Genomic DNA, 13,197 nt, shown 5'->3' with positions numbered 1-13,197 from the left:
TGCAGCGCGCAGCTCTCCGGCAGCTGCTGCAGAGATCAATCTATCTCTATGTCTATTCTATCTAGTTATGAACAGCTCTCGGGTGGAATAACTTGAGTGAACATAAAACAAAGCCGAGTAAAACTTTCTTCCTCAGTTTCAGCAGCACAGCACAGCACACAGCGAGCTCACATCATCCAGCATGCGTGTCGAACTACACTACCCACAATACACTTCGCTATGGACTACAACTCCCGTAAATAGCTAGTCTTAAATCGACCACTCCCCTCTCCTGCAACACTAGCGTGCAACTTAAGCAAAACTGATACTAAAATTGTTTTTCATTTGGTTTTGTAGTTCGGGCCTAAATAAATGTTTGTTGCAGTTTTTTATCGTTTTAAGTTCATTTGAATGACTATATATAAATCAGTTGATATTTTTAACGCATTTATTGAGTAAAATTGCTACTTTTTACTGTCATTCAATGTGTTTAGGTCATTATTAATGCACGAAATAAACAATAAAAAATAGCACTTATTATTACTCCAGAATAATTATTTTTTAGGAAACAGTGTAAACACTTTCAGAAACATTATTGTAAATGAATGGGAGGGCAAAATAAATCGACTTCAGCTGTAGGCCTGTTAAAGTTTACAGGTGCAGCAATGTGCCTTGATGTACTTGAATGCTAGAAATGTGTTCTCCAACACCCGTATAACGTTACTTGTCAAATAAATAAACAAGGAAGATTATTTTGAGTTTAAGTTATTTAATTATCTTGTTTATGAAGACTGCAGAGTGATGCATGAACAAAAATGACTATGAATAATGTTAAGTATTTTGTGATATATATGTTAAAATGTGCTCCTAAAAGTACGTGGCCCCTGCCCGCCCCCACAGGTTAATAGTAAGCTAATGTAATTTCATAATGCAAATCTTAAATTCATGCTCACCAACAAATGATCAAAGGAAATGTATTAATGTAATACAGTATGAATTTATGTTTACTTTAAACTGTAATCATATTGTTCTGTTAAAATTATTTTTAAAAATATTTTGTCAAATAAAATTATTTTGTAGAGTCATCCACCATCATTTTGGGGCTAAAAAGTATCGATTCAGGCACCGTTTTGGCACCGGTATCGTTTTAAAAGTATCGATTAGGCACCGGTATCGAAAAAACCCAAACGATGCCCAACCCTACTCGCCACATTATGTTTTTGGTTCCTTTCGGGGCATTGATAAATGCTTATCCAGTAAATCTATGGGAGGATCAGAAAGCTCTTGGATTAAGTCCAAATGATCTTTATTTGTGTTCTGAAGATAAACAAAGATCTTATGGGTTTGGAACAACATTAGGGTAATTAATGACAGAATTTTCATTTTTTGGTGAACTAATCTTTTAGGATCAACTGAAATTACTCAACAGTTTTCTTCAGAAAAATGAGCATGTCTGCTTTTTCAGGAGACAGACAAGCCCGCTCCTGGCTGATAATGTCCCCAGCAGTGGAAAATGTACGCTCTGAGGTTGTGGATGATGCTTGCATGCAAAGATACCTTGATGCCAATTCTGAAAGCATTGGCAGAGTGTCATTTATGTCCCACCACCAGGTTACTGGACTTACTGAGGACAGTGTAGACGGAAGCAGTCTGTACTTATTTATTATCTCTATATCTCCTCTGTAGTGCTGCTGACGCTGGTCTGCATTCTTGCTTCAATTGCCATGTCCTCCACAGCAAACAGCTCCTCAAGGCAGAAAGCTTTGGAATCTTCTATTAACAAATGAGTAAAGAAATAAAGACAAATATAAAACTATATAAAAAATAAATTCAAACAAGTTAATTTTCTTCTGAATTAAATAAAATTAAATAGGAAAAAATAGGATTTCTTTATATTTTCTTACTAGTGCTGTTGTTGCAGATGCACTGTCTTCATCAGAGATGTCATTTCGGTTACCTGCTAAGTGCCTGTTCTATCTGCTCAGTCGGAGTCTATATTCAATAAAAAACTAGGTCACACTGAAGAAGATTTCTATTCTCTCTGTATGAAGTATTTTCTAAGTGTAAAGCAGTTAATTTTCTCTTCTCAAAATGTATGTAGTGTTTGCAGCAAACATGCCAGCCTGTGTTAAAAATACAGTGATATGTCTGTGTAAGATGAGTATGCCTGCACAGGAGCAACACTAGGAGAAGGCTGAGTGACTGATTGTGTAGAATAACTGAATATGTAAAGCACTGATTATTTATGTTAAATACTTCTATGAAGCTATATGTGTCAGAAGTTAGAATGAGTAACATATTATCAAGTTATTATCCTATCATGACAATGTATGTAAACACTTAGTTCCTTTGCATAAGTTGCATCTATACTTTGCTGACATAGACCTGTAACATCTCTGTTGACATGAGCTAGTGGGCTGAGAGCCAAGAATAGCAGGACCCCTTAGACTAAAAACCTATTCAAAAATGGTCAAGAGTTAAAAAGAGACTTAGGGGTGTGTCAAATAATCCTGTATAAAAATTGTAACAAACACACTGAAACTTTAGAAGGTGCAGGAGAGACTTTGGAAGGTGTCCAGGAGAGACTTCAGAATGCTCTGGGGTCTGCTCTGCTCTTTCTCGGCTTTATTATGGAGAAGAAAGTCTATTTTCTGATATTCAAAACCTCTGGTCTGATAATTTGTAATTAATGAGAAGTCAATATTTACCACAAATGGCGCCCAACGTGGGGCTGGACAGAGACGAACGGGTGACACTGGACATGCTGGGGCTTGGAGGAAAAACACAAATATGTGGCCACGATAAAAAACGGTAAGCAATTTTAAGCTTATACGTTTGTGTTTTTTCTACCAAGGACCTGCTTGTAACGGTAAAAAAGTCACTTGAACTGTTTCTCCAGCTATAACGAACTACAAGTAAAACTAAAAAAGTAAAAGTAAAGATATAAAAGGAAAACAAAGGGGTTTTGAATACCAGGAGAAAATAACAATTTGCATGCAAATGATCTGTGTTTTCCTAAGAGGGCCTTGACGGATAGGATAAACGTTAACTAGTAACTGTTACTCATGTTTGGGAAATTTTTTTATATTATGAAGAATATGCATAGAGCATTTTTAAGTTTTAAGAGGAAGTTCTTAAAGTGTGGTGACAATTAATAAGTTAAAACAGATTAAGGTATAGAGAGAAGCGCGCAAAGACCTCAGAGTACCCGTTCTGTTTTAATAATGATAAATATTATTATTCAGGAGGCTGGGGGAAAAAAGGCACAAATCCTGTGAAATGCTATTTTTACTGAAGAACAGTAAAGACGGGAGCAGAAGTAACAGGTCACTCAAGAGGAGTGTAGTGGAGAATTCTGTGGTTATAGCTCTAAGGTTAGAGGCTGCTCGGACAGGTCACTCAAGAGGAGTGAGGTGTATTTATGTAATTGTAAGTAGTTGTGTATTTGTCTATGTTGCTGGGGTGCTTAGAAGCCTTCAACTTTGATCTAGAGAGACTAGAATAGAGGTGAGGTTCAGGTTACACAGTGTAAGAGATGAGTTAGACTGAGTGAGAAGTATGATTGTGTTTAGAAGTATGTTTGCAATAAGAGTGAGTTTAAAAGAATTATCGTTTTATATTATAATATAAAAGAAGGATTGCATATGTTGTGTGATTTAAGAACAATAAGATAGAGAGTGATGCAGTTTAGGGAAGAGATTGTGATACAGAGGAGGTTTAAGCCTAATAAAGTTAATTGAGATCATATTGCATTTGAAAGACAAAGACTAAAAACAAGAATATACGAGTTAAACATTTTTCTGAATAATCTCTGTGTGTTTGAAGTGTTTTTAAGTATGAACTATAGGCAGAGAGGGGACTGAAATTCCTGACATGTCGACAGTCTGGAAGAAGGTCTGCTTCAGGAGTGGTAAGAATCTGTCTATTTTAAGAACAAAAGTTTCACAGGACAGATAGAAGCTAAAGAGTAAAGATATATTATAAGGTATTAAATAAATAGAAATATTATAAAGTAATGAATAAGATAAATGAAATAAGAAAATATTAATGATAGAATAAGATTTAATAAATAAAAAGTGTTAATAAAAATGCAACTAGAAGTTAGACTAATAAATATTAAGAAATTCAAAAATTGAAGCATAGAAATATCTACATATGGAGATTAATAGTTATATTGATCAGGAAATAAATTTACTAAATCAGTATGAATAAAAATAGATAAGTTGATGATTTGAGTAAATAAAGAATTAGAAGAGAAAACTTTAATAAATATGGATTAATTGAAGAGTTAATGATCAAATGTTTAAGGAAAATAAGTTTAAAGAAAAATGAATTAGGAAAATCTAAGAGACAAAAATGCTAATTTTTAAAAAGGGAAAAGAAGCATAGGAAAATGGAGAAAAAAGAAGTCCAAACATTGTTTAATAGAATTAAAAGAGAAGATGTTTAATATATATATATATATATATATATATATATATATATATATATATATATATATATTAAACAGATAAAATAAAAATTAGAAAAAAACAGTAACATTTAAAAGAAACTAAGATTTGGCTTTAAAAGATAAAATTATGTTTAAGTGCAATAAAAAATTGTTGTGGAGTAAGTTGACTGTTGTCATCTGTTTTAAAGTCAGCTACAGGCTGTCATCTGAGCCAACAGCTATTTGTAGTAAAAGCAGCGAGTCAGATGTAAAGCATAGACACTGAGGAGAAATGAAAGAACATAATAGTGAGTTCAAAAATTATATAGTTCATATTTTATGTACTTAAAAGGTAATTGAGAATTAAAAATTGCATTTCAGATAGGAAAAATGCTTAAAGTAAACAAACATGTAGAGGTAAAATAGTACTATGAACTTGAAGCTATTGCAGTAAGGATTTTGAACAGGTATATTAGACATTTGGCCACCATATAGTACTGTTGAATTAAAACAGGTATGGAAATGTTAGAGAAATTAAAATAGTGTAAGATGTAATGTAACTAGTGAGGAAACACTAGAATAAGATTAGGAAAAATAAGTGAAGCACAATCTAAAGCCAAAGAAATGAATTATAAGAACATTTAACAAATAGAAAATTAAGCATATTTACATATGATAAAAATGATTGAGAATTAGAAAAAATAAGTTGTTAAACAGCAAACAAAAATAGATAAATAAATTAATTAATTAAAAAAAATTGGATAAAAGGAGTCTTTATTTGATGAAGGAAAAAATGGGGAAAAAAATAATTTATTAAGTCATGAGCTAAATTCTATATATATATTAATTAAGAGGACGTATGGATGAACTTTGGGGGACTGTAGTCTCGTACCTACCAGACATCTCTGAGTATACTGGCAAATGGAAAGGTGTGTGAAAAAACACAAAGCAAAATGGCTGTGGACACTTTTGACATGAACTTTTTGCCCAGGATTTACTGAGGACTGAAAAAGCTACATTTGTTCAGAGACATTCAAAAGAGACACTAACAAGAGACTGATGAACTGATCAAAAAGAAAAAACTCTCCACCAGAACTTTACATCAGCTGAGTCAAAGAAAGAAGCCAGCCCAAAGAGAGAGGGGGAAACACTGTGCCCTGATATGAAGGAAGTTCAGGACAACATAGAAAAGACTGTTGCACCAATCTGGAGCTAGTTGTCTCAGGTTGCGAGGGGGGATAGCCTGACAGTCCATCTCAAAGTAGCTCCTAGTCCAAATTACGTTCAAGCATTACAGAAGGAAAATTAAGAACAAAAGTTTAGCTACCCATTCTTGTATCAAATCAGACTCCTGTCAATTTTAGAGAAATTATTATCATGCAAATTTGTAAAAAAAAAAAAAAAAAAAAAAAAAGTGTTATAAGGTAATTTTAAGGTGAAACTTTAAATGATGAAATTATATATTATGATGAATGGTAAATAATTTGAGTTTAAGTTTCAGTAGGCTTAATAAAAGTTCCTTAAACATAGAAGGATAAATTACAATACAGGGTGGTGACTAAAGAAAAAGCTTTTGATAAGGCAATACATAATTTGGAGAATAAATAAGAATGGAACTAAGTATTTAAGTTCAAATCAAGTAAAGGAAAATCTTAACATAATTGTATTGTGAATGGCCTAAATCAATATTGGATAGTGAAAACTGGAAAAATTCAAATCTAGAAAAATGATTTATAGTTAAAGGAAAGATTGAAATAACAATTTGAAATAAATTCATAGGACATAAGGTCAGAAAGTAACAGTTCTAAATTGCTATGAGAAAAATTGAAAGAGAACAGTGTTTAAGAAAAAGATAATATTTTACATGAAAACATATGTGAAAAATAATTAGAAAAAAAATTAAGGAATAATAATTAAAACAGAGAGAAATTTACAAAGCATACAGTAAGTTTTAGCCAGCTGATAAAAAAGTGCATCAAAATTGTATAAACAACTAGTTTAATGGGAGTGCCTTAGGAAATAATTATGAGCCAAAAGAAAATAACTCAAAGATAAAAAAGAAATTAATATATATATCAGAAAATAAATTAGTAAAGGAAAGAAGTGTCAAATTCCAACTAAATGATTGTCATTACAGGACTGAGATGCAGATGAAATCAGCCAGCACAGTGAGGGTTCAAATTAAATCAGATGTAGATCTGCCCAGAAAGAAAAAACACTAGATGCAGAAATAGGTATTAAACACTATTGAAAAGTTTGTGTAAAAATAGGAGCATTAATAGAAACATTGACTGTAATATACAATCTGTCCTAGACATTTCTATTTAAATTTAAAGTAGTAATAAATGTATAAATGACTAATAATTTTTGATGGAATCTAAAGGCAATAATTACATATGAAGACAAAACAAGATTATGTTTAGGTTATGATTTAAGAAAATCAATAGGAGAAGATTTTCCAGCTGAAGTTTGTATATTGTATGTGAAGATACAGTAGGTGAGAGTTCAAAGTGGCTATTAACGCCGCGGCTTGTACCGCCGCCGTTTGAAATAGGTGCCGCTCTGTTTTTAGTGTATGACCGCAGTTTGTGAATGAGCCGCCAGGGGGCGCAAAGGGACGGGATGCGAACGGACAGAAATAGCCCATACAGCTACTGTGCTTGTAAATGATATTAAACAATAAGTCAAAGCATTATAATTCCTTCATTAATCATTTAAAATTTGTTAACACGCTTTATTGTAAACTTTTTAAGTGCAAAGAGGATTCGTTTTGGAAAATAGAATTGAAGAAGTAAAAGACAACTAAAATGAAAGCACAAACATTTAGTACAAATAAGTAGTCTTAAGTAAATAAATAAATAAATAAATAAATAAATAAATAAATAAATAAAGCAGCCTAAATATAGAAAGATGTTCAGTGTTTGCTATTTTGATAGGACTAAGACAAGACATTTTCATTTATGTTTTATTTCTGTTTTTATTTCCATTTTCGTTGTTGATTATATTTTACTATCTCATTTATGTCTCAACAATTGTACATAAACGAATAATAAACGAATAATGAAAATAAATGAATAATGAAAATAGGCCTAAATAAATTATTTATTTAAAGACATTGCCGTACAGTACGTGAAACACTGAGAAAAATAAATTGACCTACCTTAAGCAGATCACTAAAAGTATAATAAAAATATTTTTATATATTATATATATTTATATATTATTTTATTTTTAATAATTTAGTTTCAGTTCTGTTCAGTTTTTTTTTTGTTTTTTTTTTCAAAACGTCAATGTTCTCCTTTAAAGTAGCTATAACTGTTGTTTTTGTTTTTTTTTTGTTTTTTTTACTTATGGCTCAGTATGTTTTGTATTTTAACTTCATATTCAGTCACCTTGCATATGTGTGTGAAATATAATGCCGCATAACCGCGGAAAAAGAAGAAAAAGCTGTCAAAGGTTAGAGCTAATTCATCAAAATTAGCTATATTAAAATACAGCATTTATGTTAATTATGTTAATAACTCAAGGCTAAGATATGCGCTTGCCTTTTAATGCATTTGCGGCCTTTTTATAGGCTACAGGCAACTATGTATAATAATGTTTTTTTTTTCTTTTTTTTTGTATGGTAAAGGACAATGCACATTATGTTATTGATGTAAACTTAGGCTAAAACTTACCATTGATAAACGTGACCTACCTCAAGCAGATCACTTAAAGTATAAAAAAAATAAAGTAGGCTATATGTATATATATATATATTCTTAATAAACTTCACAGCCACAAATATAAAAAACACAACTTGTATTAAAACTGGGCGAGGATTAGAAAGAATACGATGCTTGTTATATAATTTAAATTTTGATTCCAATTTCTGCAAGCACATTTTTTCATTCGCTACTCTGCCAGAAACTTCGCCGCCGGAGAGCACCTCAATAATGTAAACATTTGTTTAAAGATGGAGCGCAAGATGTGCCGAGTGGCAACATGTGAAGAACGATGGCAAAGCTAAGTGTGATTATTGTAATAAACTAAGTTATAAAGCAGAGTCCCGACCAACAGGACTAAGCATATGCGGTTGGCTCATTCTTCACGAATATAGAATTAAAATAATGGCGCGTTAGGTTCACAAAGCAGCGCATTCTCTCCGCCTCATCGTTTAACCAGCGGGACACGCTGCTGAAGCAGGAGAGACACTCCGTCATTCATAATCTTAGCTGATGTATCGGAGTCGAATGAATATCAAAGAGGAATTTTCTTTTAACAGTCCTGATATGTTTAATCTTTTTATTTATTTTTTTTTCGTGTCATTTCTCTTCAGCAAATTATATATATTTTTAAAGCTGCTTGATTCTTTTAAAACCGAAAGCAGAGCCCGTGGTGTTTTTCCATAAGATACTCCTTTATGAATGTTTTAATTTTTTATTAAAGTCTTTAATGTGCTTTTTGATAGTTTTATTTTATTTCAAGCAGCATCTAAATGCGAATTTATCCTCAAAACTTGGCATGAGAGCGATGCAAGTCATGTGTGGCATAATTGCCTTTTTTCCCTGCGCGTGCGAGATCAATTTCTGATATTTTTGCAACTATAATGAAAGCATAAACATTCAGTACAAATAAGTAGTCTTAAATAAATAAATAAATAAATAAATAAATAAATAAATGAATAAAGCTGTCTTTTAACCTAAATATAGAGAGATGTTCAGTGTTTGCTATTTTGACAGGACTAAGACAAGACTTTTTCATTTATGTTTTTATTTCTGTTTTACTTACATTTTCGTTGTTGTATATAGTTTACTATCTCATTTTATGTCTCAACAATTGTAGATAATAATAAACGAATAATGAAAATTAATGAATAATGAAAATAGGCCTAGATATATTATTTATTTAAAGACATTGCCGACATTGAGCTTAAGTTGAATGCAGCTTCATCAAAAGCAAAAAATAAATAAATAAATAAATTGACCTATTTTAAGCAGATTATAATAAAAATATTTTTTGCCGCAGGACATAAATTAAGTCTAGCAGGTTTATTTTTTAATAATTTAGTTTCAGTTCAGTTGTTTTTTTTTTTCAAAACGTCAATGTTCTCCTTTAAAGTAGCTATAACTGTTGTTTTGTTTTGTTTTTTTACTTAATGGCTCAGTATGTTTTGTATTTGAATTTCAATTTCAGTCACCTTGCATATGCGTGTGAAATATAATGCAAGCATAACCGCTGAAAAAGAAGAAAAAGCTGTCAGTTAGAGCTAATTCATCGAAATAAGCTATATTAAAATACAGCATGCATGTTAATACAGGCAGAATGTGAACAAACTCAAGGTACGGCTAATATGCGCTTGCTTTTTAATGCATTTAAAAAGATTTGCGGCCATTTTATAGGCTACAGGCTATGGTGTATAACAATGTTTTTTTTTTTTTTATTTGTATGGTAAAGGACAATGCACATTGATTTGAAACTTTTAATTGCATTTTTATGTCCTGTAAATAATAAAAGTTGAATCAGATTAATAAAATCGAATCTGAATACCTGCAAACGGGGCCACGGTTACTTTTTTTTCACTGACTGGCATGACTGGCAAACGCGTCAGAAAAAAAACTGCTGAATCTCTGCAAATATTTGGTTAAGTTATAAAACAAATGTATGGTTTAGTGATGTTGGTAATGAATAAAAAATTGCAAAGCAGAATTATTAAAGTTATTATTTCATTGATCTGAACATAACCATTTATAGTATAATTACTAACCCGTCGTCTAAAATATTAAAATAATAGTCTATTATTTTATTCGTGGCTAGAGCTTGATTAAATTGATTAACAAGCCATGTGCTTTTGTTTGTTTGTTCTCGGCACTGGGTATACGCAAAACATTTTCTAAAATGTCAAGCAGTATTGTCTATAGCTTTAATTAATTCAAAATATTAAAAATAACAATAATAAAATGATAAAAATACAAAGATAAATAGAGCAGCATTTTGCTAATTATAATAGTCCTTTATATTTATATACATGTGTTTTTGCATATTCGTTATTTCACTTGATGCATTCGTTATTTAATGTTTGAATACTGAAATAAAAAGCCATCGTTTAAAAGGTTATTTCACCATCAAAATGTAGCCTGTTATATGTATCATTAAGGTTTTATATAAAACTGCTGTGCAGTGTAAATGGGACCTTAATACAGTTTAAAGCGAAGTTGTCTGTAAGGATGATGGGCATGGCATGTCTATTGTTGTGGCTCGCGTTGTGAATATTAGAAAATAACTGTCGGGTGAAGGCTTTATGGTCGTGCGGAATTGTCTGCTGCTGTCATGGCTCAGCAGGCAACACCCTATTCAGCTAGGCTATGTTCGGTGTTTTTATGTACAAATTCGTTTTGGCGAATGCTAGAGCGTAATACAGATATTTTAAATAACAAGTAGTTCAGTCCAGAAGTTGCTGTGCATAGAAACATTCATTTTCATAAGGCCCCATATTTAATGCGGTTTGGTTTTAAAACGCATAGGTTTTGCTACGGTTACACCATCCGTCCTCGGGAGTTTTGGATTTTGTGTAACCATGTTTGTGGAAAACACTTGAGGGTGGAGACATACCCCTTCCCCCATCTCATAACCAAAAGCTTGTCTTTCAGGTGTTAATGGGCATCAGTGAGACCGAAATCATGTCGCATTTCCACTGTCGGTCTATAGCTCGCATCGCGTAACGCAAACCCAGCCCCCAGAACGTCCCCCGACTGTTGGAATCGTGCATCCGTTAATAACTCGGTAGAAAATGTATTTTATAACATCCTCATTTAGACACAGTCAAACATTCAGCCCAAATGCACTGGAGAGACCTGAAACGTGTTCCCAAAAATGTTCTGTTTGCACAATTTGATTATTATCATCATATCCAAATACTTTATAAATAATATTCTAAACCTTCTCTGGTGTTTATTGTTTTTAGAAAATATCTAAAATCTTTTAAAAGAAAATATCTTGTAAAATAAAAGTTTGATTTGGCTTTAACGGTTTTATTTATGTAGGCTATATAGGCCTACCTAAACTGTTATAGCTTGATTTTGCTTGTTTTATATTGGTTTATTTATTTAATGCGATTTTATTATATCCGATAATGTAATTCTTTAAATTATATTTCAATGTGGCTGAGGCTTATCAAGATATGACACTTGTTTTGAGTCTACAAAAGGTAATTTGTAAAGTTTTATGTCTTTCTGTTGTATTCATATGGTGTATTATCTGCAAAATAAATAACAAAAAGAAAGAAGCCGCTAGCAGCATCAACAGAGCTGTGAAGAGAGCGCTCTTTTGCTCGGTCTCTCACACACAACCTTTATGTCTGCCGTGTCTTTGTGTAGATTATTATGCGTTATTGAAACATCAAGGGAGACACAGCAAAATCACTTATACATTAAAATTGTATTATTCTATGCAACAGCCTTACATTTAAAACGGAAACATAAGGGCGATTATAAGCAAAAAGACCTCAGCCTATAAGTCTAGATGTTTTCTTTTCCTTTTTTATTTATTTGTTTATGTGTTTGGCACATGTGTGCGATAGAAAAACTAGTGTAATTACGGCAAGCCATCTTTCCCAGACTCGGGGCAAATTCCGCCTTTCCTTTTACTCCGTCCCGAAGCCCCAGCTGGCCCTCCTGCCATCCACTGCGTAAAACATATGCTGGATAAGTTGACGGTTCATTCCGCTGTGGCGATCACAGACTAATAAAGGGACTAAACCGAAAAAAAAATAATGAATGATGAATGAATGAATAAATTAATAATAATAAAATAAAAATATGGTAATAATAAACACAAATGCCGCGTAAGCGGCCTTTTTTATTTTTAGAGATGGTACATTTGAATTGCCTTCAAATGATGGATCTGCGACAGAGAAACTAGGGGTTTTGGGGGACATGCATCACTATATCCTTTTTTCCCCAAACTGTGCATAGTTCAGCTGCAAGTTACTGTACGTCTTTTTTTGAAAAAGCACCCCATGTCCGCTAGTGCCGCGCGCCTCTTTCTCTGGGCAAAAATGAGTTGATTTTTAAAATAATAAATATATAGATTAATTAAATTTTCAGCAAAAGAGACATTTATTTCATATTTCACTATGCATTTCATCTGATCTTTATAGCTTAATTAAACACATATTGTCAAAACCCACACATAGGCCTATTGTATGAAAATGAAAAGGGCATTTTTTGTTATTATTAGACTATTATTTGTTATTTGTTGCCTAGGCTATTTTCACATTTGAGGTGCTTTATTGGCATGACAAGTAACTGTACATTCGTTTTGCCAAAGCAGTGCGCGTCTCACAAACAAGAGAGTGCAAAAAGGGCAGTAGTGAAAACAAATATGAAAATAACATATAATAAAAAAAGATTAATAAAAATAAAAATAGAATAAAAAAAATAATAATAAAAATAGATTTTTGATAACATTAAACAGGATAAAGGTAATAATAGTAGCCTATTATCAAAAGTAAGTCCACATAAAGAGTTCCAGTATTTGTGTGTTGGAGACAGGAGCGGGTATTGTTGGGTGAACACACAGCAGCACACACACTCCCCCAGTAAGATGGGTTCTGTTCGACAGGGACTCAAAGTTGTTTTGTATGTGTTGGATTATCGGGTAGAATTTCTCCCGGATCTCGGAGTATTTAGTGCACTCAGTTAGGATATGCAGCTCCGTCTCAATCAGCTGCTGAGGGCACAGCCGCTTCTCCACCGGCAGCCATGTTTTTTTTGTGCCGGCCCGTCTTTACGGCTAGCTGATGTCCG

General features: G+C 32.5%; 1 protein-coding gene across 11 annotated transcripts in view; it reads right to left on the bottom strand.

Moving 5' to 3' along the window:
- LOC137487301 (uncharacterized) overlaps positions 1-13,197 on the bottom strand; it is a 173,377-nt gene that overhangs the window by 143,364 nt on the left and 16,816 nt on the right. For 2 of the 11 annotated variants that reach the window (XR_012392327.1, XR_012392328.1), the window contains exons 6-7: positions 1,884-1,971; positions 1,605-1,752 (exon numbers count right to left, since the gene is read on the bottom strand). The exons of 7 other annotated variants lie outside the window; for them this stretch is intronic. The gene's annotated coding sequence lies outside the window, so the exon portion shown is untranslated. Of the gene's footprint in view, positions 1-542; positions 1,753-1,883; positions 1,972-13,197 lie in introns of those variants that run through there. 2 more of the 11 variants (XR_012392334.1, XM_073926370.1) reach the window with 2 other exon arrangements.

Source organism: Danio rerio, chromosome 16, assembly GCF_049306965.1.
Source record: "Danio rerio strain Tuebingen ecotype United States chromosome 16, GRCz12tu, whole genome shotgun sequence".
NCBI lineage: Eukaryota > Metazoa > Chordata > Actinopteri > Cypriniformes > Danionidae > Danio > Danio rerio.
The sequence above is the reverse complement of the archived record's forward strand: the minus strand, read 5'-3'. Positions and strand labels throughout refer to the sequence as shown.